Genomic DNA, 13,510 nt, shown 5'->3' on the forward strand with positions numbered 1-13,510 from the left:
AAAAATTTACATAATATCAAGTTATTAAACTTTAATAGAAAGTTATTAACTGAAAGAATTTTTTCCTAAACTACTAATGAAACCAAATTTTAACCAGTCGTGCTAGGGGAAAGTCTGAATTTCCTTTGTTTTCTCTTTACGGAATTATAAAACTGCAGCCAAATGAAGAGGTGAGCAAAATTATGTAGCCAAAAATGCAGCTAATGTGTATGCCATTTCAATGCAGCAACAGCCTAAAGTAAGAATAATATCTAATTCTTATGGAGTGCTTTCTAAAGACGTGCATGTGTTTGCTTCTTCAAATGCACATAAAATAACTCAGTGAAATTGCTGTATCATAGCAGAATGGGCTACGTTATACAGCAGTGACCTATAACCCTCCAAATATCAGCAGCTTAATGCAATGAAGGTTTATTTCTTGCTCAGTCTTTCATATTCTACAGTTAGAAATTGTGCTCTTTGGTTGTCACATGGAGACACGGTATATCAGTGCCTCCACCACCTGGAATATCTCCAGTCATTTTAACAATGAGGAAGAAAATGACAAATAACATATTGATTTTTAAAAGCTTTGACGGGGGCAGGGGGGTGATACCCATAATTTCTGCTTACGTTTTGTTGACTGAAGCGAGTCATATGGCCATGCCTAACTTCAAAGAAGTGGGCAAAAATAATCTCTCCATTTACCTAGAGGAAGAAAAGGTATTTGTAAACAGCTGATAATAACTACTGTGGGTACTATTATCACTAGTTGACATACAGGAAAACTGAAGCATGAAGAAAATTAAGTAACTAGCCAAAGTTTATACAAATAATAAAATGCAAGGTTAAGATTCACATACAGGTTGCAGAGTCCACAAGCTTTAACCACTATTCTTCTACCTCCTTTGATGTACATTCTTTGGTAAATCCTTAAGCTCTAGAATAGCAAATGGTATTACCCCAAGATTTATATTCTTGCTAAAAAATTATGACAAGTAATACAAGCAAGATCTGCACATTCTCTACTTTAATGAGCAATATAGCTTACATTCTCAATCATTACATTTATTCAACAGTTCCAAAGCACATTCAGAAGTTATAAATGAATATAGTTATTCATTTATGATGTGTCATCACATCAGCTTCATGGAGAAAGATAAGAGGAGGAAACTCTTCTAACACTGACTGGAGGAAAGAATTATCTGGACATTAAGGGTCATCTATTGGACATCTAATAGCTTGGACTCATTGCTAATGATCAATACTCTGCCTTTCCTACCTGCCCTTACTTCCTTTATTGCCTTCTTTTCTTCCTACTTTCCCCCTCTTTCCATATTATTTCCATATTCTCTTTCACAAAAAAAATATATTGCATTCCTGGTATATGGCAGGTATTAGGAATTGGAGAGAGAAACAGGAATAAGATCTGTCCTTTGTTTCCAAGGAACTCGCAATCACAGCCATAAATGAGATGTGCAAATGCTATATAAGATTCAATGAGACATACTGAAAGTCTTTTGAAATTCATACTCTAAACATATGCCTGATTTTATAGGGGCAGGACCAGACTATAATTTGCCAGGATATGTTTATTACAGCTCTCAGCCTGTGAATTTATTAACATCTCTCTAATGCACAAGACCTTTTGGTTTCATTCACTGATATGTTTACAACTGACATGCACTATCTTTCCTGGCTTTTGTACCCACATTTGTTTATACTGACACATGGTGCCTATAGCTTTATACCTCAATGAGATTTCAAGTGTTTTCCCTGAAATCACTCAGAATTATAGTAAAGAGATGCATTTATAACCATCAGGGAACACTGGATCTTGGATTCTCTATTCTTTGGCATCTGTTAGTAAATATCTTCCTACTCTCCCTGGCTTTAGGGTATACATTGTTTACCTGTGGCACAGCAAAAAACACCTCCCATATTTTGTGGAGAAAATTCTGTGTCTGACTCTTATGGTTGTGAGAGTTGTTTACAGCCATCTGGCAGAAAGTCTTTCTTGTACTTCACCTTCAATGATTTGTGTGTCAGGCTTTTTGTCTCTTATGGTGCATGAAGAGGACAAATGAAAGTCCTTTCCCCTGCAGTATCTCTCCCACTCATAAAAAGTTATGTTTCTAAACTTTAATTACTGGCATGGTATCCTGTCTCCATTCTTAATGTCAGGGGTCTTATTTTATTTTTTTCTTCAATTACATCTTTTTCAAGTGCTTTATGTATTTCAGTCTGCATTAGATCCTTCACTGTAAAGACCAAAGATAACATTTGTGCTATGTTACAACTGCCTTATCTCTATCTGTGTCTTCAGTTTTCTGTGTAAAAGTACAGGTGGTTCTATATTTGTTAAAATATTATTGGACACAGGGGCCATAATGAAGTTTTCAAAAATACTTCATTTTTTGAAAATGAACTTCATTGAAGTTTTCAAAATTTCAAAAATTCTGAAGTTTTCAAGAATTCAAAAAATGAATTTTCCAGTGTGGACGTTCCTCAGAAAATTAAAAATAGACCTACCCTATGACCCAGCAGTAGCACTGCTAGGAATTTACCCAAGGGATACAGGAGTACTGATGCATAGGGGCACTTGTACCCCAATGTTTATAGCAGCACTCTCAACAATAGCCAAATTATGGAAAGAGCCTAAATGTCCATCAACTGATGAATGGATAAAGAAATTGTGGTTTATATACACAATGGAGTACTACGTGGCAATGAGAAAGAATGAAATATGGCCCTTTGTAGCAACGTGGATGGAACTGGAGAGTGTTATGCTAAGTGAAATAAGCCATACAGAGAAAGACAGATACCATATGTTTTCATTCTTGTGTGGATCCTGAGAAACTTAACAGAAACCCATGGGGGAGGGGAAGGAAAGAAAAAAAAAAAGTGGGAGAGAGCCAAAGCATAAGAGACTCTTAAAAACTGAGAACAAACTGAGGGTTGATGGGGGTGGGAGGGAGGGGAGGGTGGGTGATGGGTATTGAGGAGGGCATCTTTTGGGATGAGCACTGGGTGTTGTATGGAAACCAATTTGACAATAAATTTCATATATTGGAAATAAATAAATAAATAAATAAAAATACTACCATTTTCAAGAAGTTTAAACTGGAAGCAAGTGTTTTAAGTTGTCAGAGATTATAATATAATGAATGTAATAAGCGTATTCCCTGTTTCAGAATGAGATTCTGAGGGCTGTTGAGGAAAGACCCTGCATTAAGTTATTTTGTACTGTATTTTCCTTTCTAGGCTTGAGGTACACCTCTCCACTTAGTTTCTTTTATAGCAGATGCTGTATAATTTTGTTGCCATCATTAACATTTCTAGTATTCTGGAAAGGTTGGGAAAACAAACAAACAAACAAAAAAGCTATTTTCATAATAATGCTGCATAATAAGCAATCCCCACCCCCCTCCTGGCCCCAACAAAAAAAAATCTCAGTGGCTTACAACAAGCCTTTATTTCTCACTCATGAGGCTGCAGGTCAGCTGTGATAGGTCAGCTGGAAATGTTTGTTAGGTTGAGCTTTGCTCCACTATTTCTCATTCTGGGACCCAGGTTGAAGGAGCAGCAGCTCTCCGGGGCATCACTTCTCATGGTGCAGGCAGGAGGGCCAGAGTGAGAGCCAAACAATGCAAGCATATTAAAGAAAGCCCTGGTTGGGGCGCCTAGGTGGCGCAGTCGGTTAAGCGTCCGACTTCAGCCAGGTCACGATCTCGCGGTCCGTGAGTTCGAGCCCCGCGTCGGGCTCTGGGCTGATGGCTCAGAGCCTGGAGCCTGTTTCCGATTCTGTGTCTCCCTCTCTCTCTGCCCTTCCCCTGTTCATGCTCTGTCTCTCTCTGTCCCAAAAATAAATAAACGTTGAAAAAAAATTTAAAAAAAAATGTTTAAAAAAAAAGAAAGCCCTGGTTGGGTGTGACCTGTCTACCTAACGTTACATTGGCCAGGCAGGTCTCGGGCCAAGATGAAAGTCACTGGGGCGAAGAACTATGCTTCTCTCACAGTGACCAATGGTCAGCACAGGAAGGAAAGGCAGACTTGTGACCAAATAACACAGTCTACTGTAAGTATCAAGTATGATTCCCTGTCTTCCTCTGATGGCATATGGTAATTGCCAGTGCAGATTTCTAGTCATGTATTTCAATGTTCTTTAAGAAAAAACACCTTATTTTTTGGGAGTATGTTTCTTCAGTTATTGATATGTGGTTTTCTACTTCTATTTGTCTTTCATGACTTCAATTTAGGTCAAAGAACAGTATTATTTCTACCATCATTTACTTAAATTGATATAAACCACCTAATAATATGGTTCTTTTTCACATGACGTTATCACTTTTTTAAAAAAAAGTAATGTGGGTCTCTGCCTACTTCTTTTTTGAATGAGATTACTTTTTTAAAAAATCTACTTGTACTTTGGCCCACTTCTCAATATAAGAAAGAAATAATTGGGGTGCCTGGGTGGCTCAGTCGGTTAAGCGTCCAACTTCGGCTTAGGTCATGATCTCACAGTTCCTGAGCTCGAGCTCCATGTCAGGCTCCATGCTGATAGTTCACAGCCTAGATCCTGCTTCAGATTCTGTGCCTCCCTTGCTCTCTGTCCCTCCCCCACTCATGCTCTGTCTCTCAAAAATGAATACATGTTAAAAAAATTTTTTTTTAAAGAAACAATTATGTCATTAAAAGAGTAAAGCTCCTTGTTTTTGTTCCAAGATTTCATTTAAGTTCTAGTTAGCATATATGGTAAATTGGTTTCAGGTGTAGAATTTAGTGATTCATCACTTACATACAACACCCGGTGTTCATCACAAGTGCCTCCTTAATACCCATCACACATGCCCCACCTGGGTCCCTTCCAAAATGCTCAGTTTGTACTTAAGAGTCTATTTTATGTTTTACCTCTCTCTTTTTCTTTCCTCTATGTTCATCTGTTTTATATCTTAAATTCCACCTATGACTAAAATCATATGGTATTTGTCTCCTTTTATCCACAACAGAGCCCTACTTTCTGTCCTAAATGAAGATGTTGATTTTTTTCTGTATATTTAAATTTGTAATTATTCATGGAGTAAGCTAAATATATAGCTTATATCAAGTTTTAAATACTGTATATAGTTTTACTTTTATTTCTTGAAAGTTCTCTTTCTCTGTGAATCTTGACATGCCATATATTTGCTGTAACAGTTCATAACTTAAAATAATCAAAAGATTTAACAATTTTTGTTTAGTTTACACACATTAAACTCATAACAACAAATATCATTTGAAGTAAATGTAATTTGCCAAATAGTACCATCTGCAGATAATGTGGCCTTATGAAGTCATATGAAAGTTCACAGAATAAAATAGTAAACTTTGATGTTTATATTAGAGATTGGCCAAATCGTTTGTGTTCATTCTAACATCTGTGATGTTTGGCTTATTCACAAGTCCCAGGAAATATATGGTACAGCAAACAGTTGGTCCTTCCAGTGTCATAGTAAGATGTATGTTCATTTCCATTAATATCAACGATGGGCTGAAAAGCATGTTTGATTTTAGCTAGGTACACAAAAATTAATTTTCTTCTGGAAGCTAGGATTTTTTTTTGTTCTGGTTTTGGTTTTGGTTTGTTTTTGGTTTTGGTTTTGTTTTTTTGCATATCAGCTTTGTAGGAGGGACCTGTGAGGAAGGTGAATAGGTATCTCCATAGCTCTGACTCCAGGTGAGGGTGGAGCTCCATGGTTCCTCCTGGCATCCACTCTGGGCTGCAAATGAGCTGCTGGAAACTCAGAACCTCGTTCCAGGAGCTAAGTGAGCCAGTCTTTGTATTGCTGTGTTCTATTTAACAACTTTAATAATATATAATTTATATACCCCAAAGCCCACTCATTAAAATATACAAGTCGGAGCGCCTGGATGGCGCAGTCGGTTAAGCGTCCGACTTCAGCCAGGCCACGATCTTGCGGTCCGGGAGTTCGAGCCCCGCATCGGGCTCTGGGCTGATGGCTCAGAGCCTGGAACCTGTTTCCGATTCTGTGTCTCCCTCTCTCTCTGCCCCTCCCCCGTTCATGCTCTGTCTCTCTCTGTCCCAAAAATAAATAAACGTTGAAAAAAAATAAAATAAAATATACAAGTCAATATTTTTTCATATATTTACGGAGTTTTGTAACTATCACCATAATCTACTAATTTTAGAACATTTTCATCATCCCCAAGAGAAACCCCTGTACTCATTAGCATTCACTCCCCATCCTGTTCCCACTCCCCACAGCCGTAAGCAGCCATGAATCTACTTTCTTTCTCTATATATTTGCCAGTTCTGGACATTTCACACTAACCAAAGAATATATTATGTGTAGCCTTTTGTTACTGACTTCTTTCACTGAGCATAATGCTTTCAAAGTCATGATGTAGCATTATCAATACTTCATTTCTTATTACTGACTAATTATATTCCATCATATGGATATACCATATTTGTAGCCAACCATCAGTGATGGACATTTGAGTTGTTTCCACTTTTTGGCTATTATGAATAATGATGCTATGAACTTTTATGTACAAGTTTACGAGTAGACATATGTTTGTCTTTCTCTTGGATATATACCTAAAAGTCAAATTGCTGGGTCATGGTAGACTTAAACATGGTAACTCTGTTTAGCTTTTTGAAGAGCTGTCAAACTGTTTTCCAAATGGCTGTACCATTTTACCATTCCACCAACAATGAATGAGGTTTCCAATTTCAATGCATCCTCACTAACAGCATTAATGCCTTCTTGATTATAGCCATTCTAGTGGGTGTGAAGGGGCTTGCCATTATGACTTTCCCTAATTACTGATGGTGTTGACCTTCTTTTCATGTGCCTATTAACCACTCATGTATCGTATTTAGAACAATGTGTGCTCAGATCCTTTGCTCATTTTTAAAATCCGGTTGTCTTTATATAATTGAGTTGTAAGAGTTGTTTATGTATTCTAGATACAATTCCCTTAGCAGATAGATAATTTGCAAATATTATTTTACATTCTGTTAGTTGTCTTATCACTATCCTGATGGCCTTATTTGAAACACAAAAGTTTTAATTATGAAGTAAAACGTATCTATTTTTCTTTGAGCACTTGTGCTTTTGGTGTCATGCTTAAGAAATCATTGGCTAACCCAAGGTCACAAAGATTTGCTCCTGTGTTTTCTTCTAAGATTTTTAGTTTTGGCTCTTACATTTAGTTCTGTGGCCCACTTTGAGTTAATTTCTGCATGTGGTGTAAGATAGGCATCTGACTTCATTCTTGGGGAATATGGATATTCAGGTGTCCCACACGATTTGTTGAAAATTATTTTCCCCCATTGAATTGTCTTGACCCCTTTGTCTAAAATCAATTAACAAAAATATTTATTCATGATAATTTATTTTTGGTCTATCAATTCTATTCCATTGACCTATGTGTCTTATTTTTATGATAATACCGTACTGTCTTGATTATTGTAGCTTTATAATAAGTTTTAAAATCTAGTAATATGAGTCCACTTTGTTCTTTTTCAAGATTGTTTTAGCTATTGTGGGTCCTTTACAACTTAGCTTGATTTTTAGAGTCAAAATGGAAAGCTCTTTTAGCCCATTTTATTTTTTGTTGGTTTGTTTTTTTACACCTGAATTATACATAAAAGCCTAGTAAATCATCTCATAAAACAAATGATATGGGTGTGATTAAGGGAAGGGTTGTTGACTTTTATATATATATATATATATATATATATATATATATATTCACATACTAAAATATCTCTGAGCTTTAGATAGTATCATAAAATTCTTTCTTGAGGAAAAGTTTTTATTTGAATTTCATATTCTAATAAGCCTAACACCCAACTCACATAGCAACTTATTTATCTTCTTGCACTAAAATATCCACTGAAGCAGTAGTCTTATATTAACATTGATGTGAACATGATTAGGTTTGGAAGGGCACAAACCACATGACATCCTGAGCAAAAACAACAAAAAACAAAACAAAAACAAAAAACAAAACAAAACAAAAAACAGAGAAATTTCATTTCTAGCCCCTTCTGATATACTGACTTTGAACTTTTAACTACACAAACTTGTTTTGTGAAGAAAGTGACCATTTCTTTAAACCCAGAGAAGAGCCACCATAGAAATGACTCAGAACTGGGGAAATGATTGCTGGTTTCATGCTCTGTCAAAAAACCATGATCTTTTCTTGGATCTGAGTTTATTTTGCTGTCAAAGGTGTTATGGAGAGATTTCCACAGTCTGCATGGCCCTACTCTCTCTATTCCAACGTTGGAGAGTTTATGTTATAAAACATTGAATCCATTGTCAGCACATTTTTGACTGTATGGGAATTTCTTTTCTATTCAGATTGTGTCCTACCGCCAAATTTATAAAAACACATTATTTTCATCTGTCTTTTCTCTTCTTGTTCTTAATAGTTATACCAAAGTTTTCTGTCTGAATACAATTAACTCCTTTATTCCGTATGTAAACCTTTTTCAATGATAGACTATTAAGAAGTACTTCTGGCGTATGTAGTAAACCTTTTGCAAATAACCAGTATTTGATCAGAAGTTTTTAATAGGATGCTTGGAGGGCATTTCAAACACAAGGCTTTGGTGCTGTTTTGGTTTCTTTAGTTTTTGTGGTTTTTTGTTTTTTGTTTTGTTTTGTTTTCTGACTCAAGCCTTTTTATGGTAGAGTTGCCAGTAATACCATAAATCTCAAAAAGGCCATTCTTGTCCTAAACCGATTGACCCTTCAGTCCTGAATCCTCAGCTAGCTCAGGCGTTCTCCTGGACCTCACTGCCATTTTCTGAATAATTTATGTGATTTACAATGCCTTGTAAAAAGCACTGAAACATCTCTGTGTGTGACTTGTTTGCTTTTGATTTATAGTGACATCTTTTCATAGTAGCCCAAAGTTGCTGAAAAACTTTTCTGAAACATTATGCTTTTCCATTCATACTCAGATTACTGTAACTCAGTTATCAGTGACCTCAATTTTCTGCCCTGTTGTTTTCCAAATTAAAAAATACATGTGGGTAGTCTCTTCACAAAATCACACATTTTACCCAATAGATTATTATCCTTTGTGCACTCCGTCATTACCAGTGGTTACCTGACCTTTAGAAATAAGAGAAGCATTATGAGCATCTATTGAGATATTAAAAGCTGTAATATTATTAATGTTTCTTAGGGTCAGCTGGCATGTTTACACTGAAGCTATGACGGTGATTCAGAGGATGACATGTGTGGTTGCTAAGTGGCCCTTCTCAAGACTCTATGATGATCTGATAATAATAAAGAAAGTAAATGAGGAAAATACTGTCTGCTTCAGTGAGATAGGCATTTGCAGAGAAGATTGAGCACATATGAAGTGCTCTGTCCTGGTAGAACATAAGGAGATACAGAGGACCTGCCAGTGTGGGTGCCTTATCATTTAAATTAGGCATCCTGGGAAGATGCTAAACAACATCAGCTAAACAAGGAGAGGCACATAAATTGTTGGCAGGGAAATTCAGAGGATCAGCAGCACCAGTATATGTTTAAATAAAGCCGTTTTTCTAGAATACATAAAACAAGATCATGCCTCGTCTTCTGGGGAACAATTGTTTCTTCTATTTAGAAAATATAACTAGGAGGATTTCATGGACATAATTATCAGCAAAAGCGATTGCATCAAAGACACATGAGCCTTGTGTTTTTCACTGTTGAACAAGGATTTTGTTTTAGAAGGAAAAAATGATGTTGATAAGATTTAAGATTGTATATGCTGATTTAAGACCATTGTTTTCTGGAATCCGTGCTTCAGGGCAAGTGTTTCGACAAATTGAAAGAACAAAATAAGGTAATATTTGCAAAATGTCTATCACAGTGTCCAGTAAGCGCTCAGTAAGTGTTAGCTATTCTCATCATCATCATCATCATCATCATCATTTTCTTCTAGTGGATGGTTATAGTTGTGCTTGGTCAAGTAGACATTGTTTTGATGAAGGTCTTCATCAAAGGTAACAGAAATAAAGAACTTTGTGCTCAGCATATTAGCCCCATACTTGTACCCTATTTTAGCTATTTAAGTTGCAAATGGTCCACAGTTAACTTTGATTATCTTATATCAAGCACTGAAACTGTTATCAAAAAACCTAGTGTCTGGTCCTGCCTCTACCCCTCACTTTTGTGTGACCTAGAGTAAGTCTTACTCTCTCTAGGCCATGAAATCGATGAATCTATGAGTCCTTTTCATATCTAATATTCTATGGGGTAGCTCAAGGGGCAAAATTGCAGGAAAGGTATTATAATATATTGCATTCACTTTTAATCTGTCCTCGGAAGTCACTTCACTTCTGCCCCAAGCAAGCTCCACATCTTGTTTAAGAGTGTCATTTCACTGAGTAGTACTCCAGGCTGTAGAAACTTCCATTGCATAGTGTCAGTGCTGTGGATATTAAATATTTACTAGGGATACAAACCTGCTGTAACCTACTTAGAACCAAAAATTGAACTTTTAGAAACTGTTTTATAACAGAGAGATAGATACCTGTTGTCTTCAAACTATCTTTTACCATTTGTAGTGCCTTTGACCTTCATGTGGATTCTATAGCAAATGAAGTCAAACTTTTTTCAACTGTTTATCCCTGGGCAGTACCATCTGATATGAATAGTATTCCATCAAAAGGCGTTTTTTTCCTGAGGAAGTCTTGCTGTAATACATCATCAGAGTGACAGCCAGTGTATTATACATTACAATAAAACATCCCCAGAGCAAAGGTACATGTGATGATGAATTATGCTAATATGTTATTGTCATTATGTTATCAGCACTCAGAGAGTGATTTACTGAGATACATCATCAGTGAGAGATTATCTGATTCCATATTACTCAAAAAATGACACCATCATGGAAAACCACAAGCAGATTCAGTTGATTAATAGGGTTGGTGATATTCCAGTGCCAGAACTCATGTATAGTGGTATATTAAAATGTCCTTTGAAACTGAAAACAAGTTAAAGAAAGATGAGTCCATGAGGTGAGGTTGTAAAAGCACTGTCAATTTAAATACTATTACTGTAGACAGAGTGGATACTCAAGTATGAACCAGAAGTCATCCTTTGTCCTTTATTCAAACATTTGACAGAGATTTAGTTCTACTTAATTATCTTTAAGAAACCTGAGAATTCCTTATAAGAAGCTGTCTGTTGTACAACCACTGATTATCCTATATAGTGACAGTCTACAATTGACACTTTATAATGATATATGCATGATGCCCGGTCACTGAACCAACCAAACATATCATGAAACTTTTACTGAATGGCAGTTTATTCAGGACATAAGTGGATCACTTTTGTTACAGCATCTTTTTTGCACAGAACCTTGCAACATTAGGCACTCAAAAGATACTTGCTAAGCTTAATTGATGATTTTTTATAGCTTTCCATATAGAAAAAACACAAAATAACATCTTACACCAAATGGTTAGATTAAAAGAGCCAGACATCATGGATTGCAAATTTAAAATAAAATAAAATTTAATTTAATTTGAAATAAAACAACTTCATTTTTCCTGGCCCTGCTTGTTCTATCACAATCACAAAAGCTAGTACTTCTTTCCCATGGCTCTCATGCTAAAGTCTCTAACCCATTCATAGAATGTGTGTGAGGAGGAGAAGAATAGGTAAGCAGCAAGGTAGATCCCACTTAATTGGCATGTTCTTGATCTCACACTGGTGATCTGAGCTTGCTTGGTAATTAAAACAGACCTTTTTTTTCTCATAGAATACTCTCATAGGTTCCTTGGGGACCTGTCCCCAATTGTTATACATCTCTTTCCTGAGGATTTCTTATTAGTTTGTGCCTTTTAGAGCTTACAGTCATTTCATTAGTCTCTGTTTTCCAGCTATTCACCTCTCTGTTGTCATATTACACTTTTGGACAAAGTTCCTTTAAAAATATATGTATGAAGACCAAGCTGGCCCCATTCCGTAAGGTCCATATCTGACGCACAGGAAACATACTCCTCTGCCTGTTGTCAGTGAAAGAAAGCACAGCTGGGTTCTAATGTAATAATAATTACAAATACTGACTTTTACTGAGTGCATACTATGGGCAGGCACTGCTGCATGTACTATCTTATTAAACTTTCCCAAAAAGAGAAGAGCGGTACTGTTATCCTCAGTTTACAGTTGAAGAAACTGAGGCCTAGGGAGATGGATTTACCCAATGGTACAAGGCCCGGAGAGGAGAGCCAAGACTCAAGACTTGGTGGTCACAGCTTTACTATGCATGCTTTTAACAATGACATTAAATTACAGATTTAGTATTAGCACCAAATACTAAATTGAGCTTTAGAATGGCATACCAATGTTCTCTCATTAAAACAGGTACCAACCAACCAGTGTCTCACCTTTAAGCTTTTCTGGGCATGGACTCAAAGCAAGTGCCCTGTACTCTCCCTAACTCCAATGGCAAAGAAAAATTCTCTGTGTTCCTGTCAAAGCCCCTCATTAGATTTGACAAGAGAGTTGCCATAACATACCAACTATATTCTCCAAAATAATTATTTCCATACCAGCCTTTTCCACCTCAGTGATCTAGGTACTGAGCAACGAGTCCTAAAACCATTGCTTTTATTTTATTTTATTTTATTTTATTTTATTTTATTTTATTTTATTTTTTTGCCTCTAATCTCCATTTCAAGTGTGTAATAATGTAAGAGAGGTTTGTAATGTAGAATACTTACCACGTACTTTTTTTTTTTTCCTCCTTGGCCTTTTTGGGCCTCAGCTAAAATTGAAACAGAAAGGGACAGAAATTATAACATTCTTTTTCAAAAATAAAGGCTATTTTCTGTCACCTAAAAGACAAGGATATGAGAGTGTATGACTTCTAGGAATGAGTGGGTATGTCCCCCTGTCAGTAGTAAAAACCTTAAAAGATGTATGTGTTCCAGACCTCAAGAAATGTTTCAGGGTCATGAAAAGAGTTTTTACTTCAGCTGATTTATATGTGCAATTTCAATAGGGTAGCCTGTTCTAGACTGCTTCCGGGGATCCACTGGTTAGGTCATGATGAAGCTGGTAACAACCTGTCAGTGTGCAATTTGGTTTGGAGGTGTGTTATCAATTTCTAAGGTATCTAATATGCCTGACTGAGCCGGCAGAATGTGGGGCATTCTGCATCCGGCAATCATTGTGCCAATCTCTCTCACATATTAGGGTGCTGCCAGCCCTCCTCCCCAAACTGCTTCCATTTAAAACTTGCCAATACCAGCGACATCTGGGTGGCTCAGTTGTTTAAGTGTCCAACTCTTGGTTTCAGCTCAGCTCAGGATCTCAAGGTTCGTGAGTTTGAGTCCCATGTCCGTCTCTGTGCTGATGGCGTAGAGCCTCCTTGGGATTCTCTCTCTCTCTCTCTCTCTCTCTCTCTCTCTCACTGTCTGCCCCTGCCCTTCTCCCCTTCTCTCACTCTCTCTCTCTCTCAAAATAAACAAACTTAAAAAAAGTTTAAAAATAGAAGTATA

The 13,510-nt window shown here is 36.6% G+C and overlaps 1 protein-coding gene across 7 annotated transcripts in view; it reads left to right on the top strand.

Annotated features, from left to right (window-relative positions):
• EPHA6 (EPH receptor A6) overlaps positions 1-13,510 on the top strand; it is an 868,006-nt gene that overhangs the window by 803,749 nt on the left and 50,747 nt on the right. The window lies entirely within an intron of this gene.

The sequence above is a fragment of the Leopardus geoffroyi genome, chromosome C2, assembly GCF_018350155.1.
Source record: "Leopardus geoffroyi isolate Oge1 chromosome C2, O.geoffroyi_Oge1_pat1.0, whole genome shotgun sequence".
Taxonomy (NCBI): Eukaryota; Metazoa; Chordata; class Mammalia; order Carnivora; family Felidae; genus Leopardus; species Leopardus geoffroyi.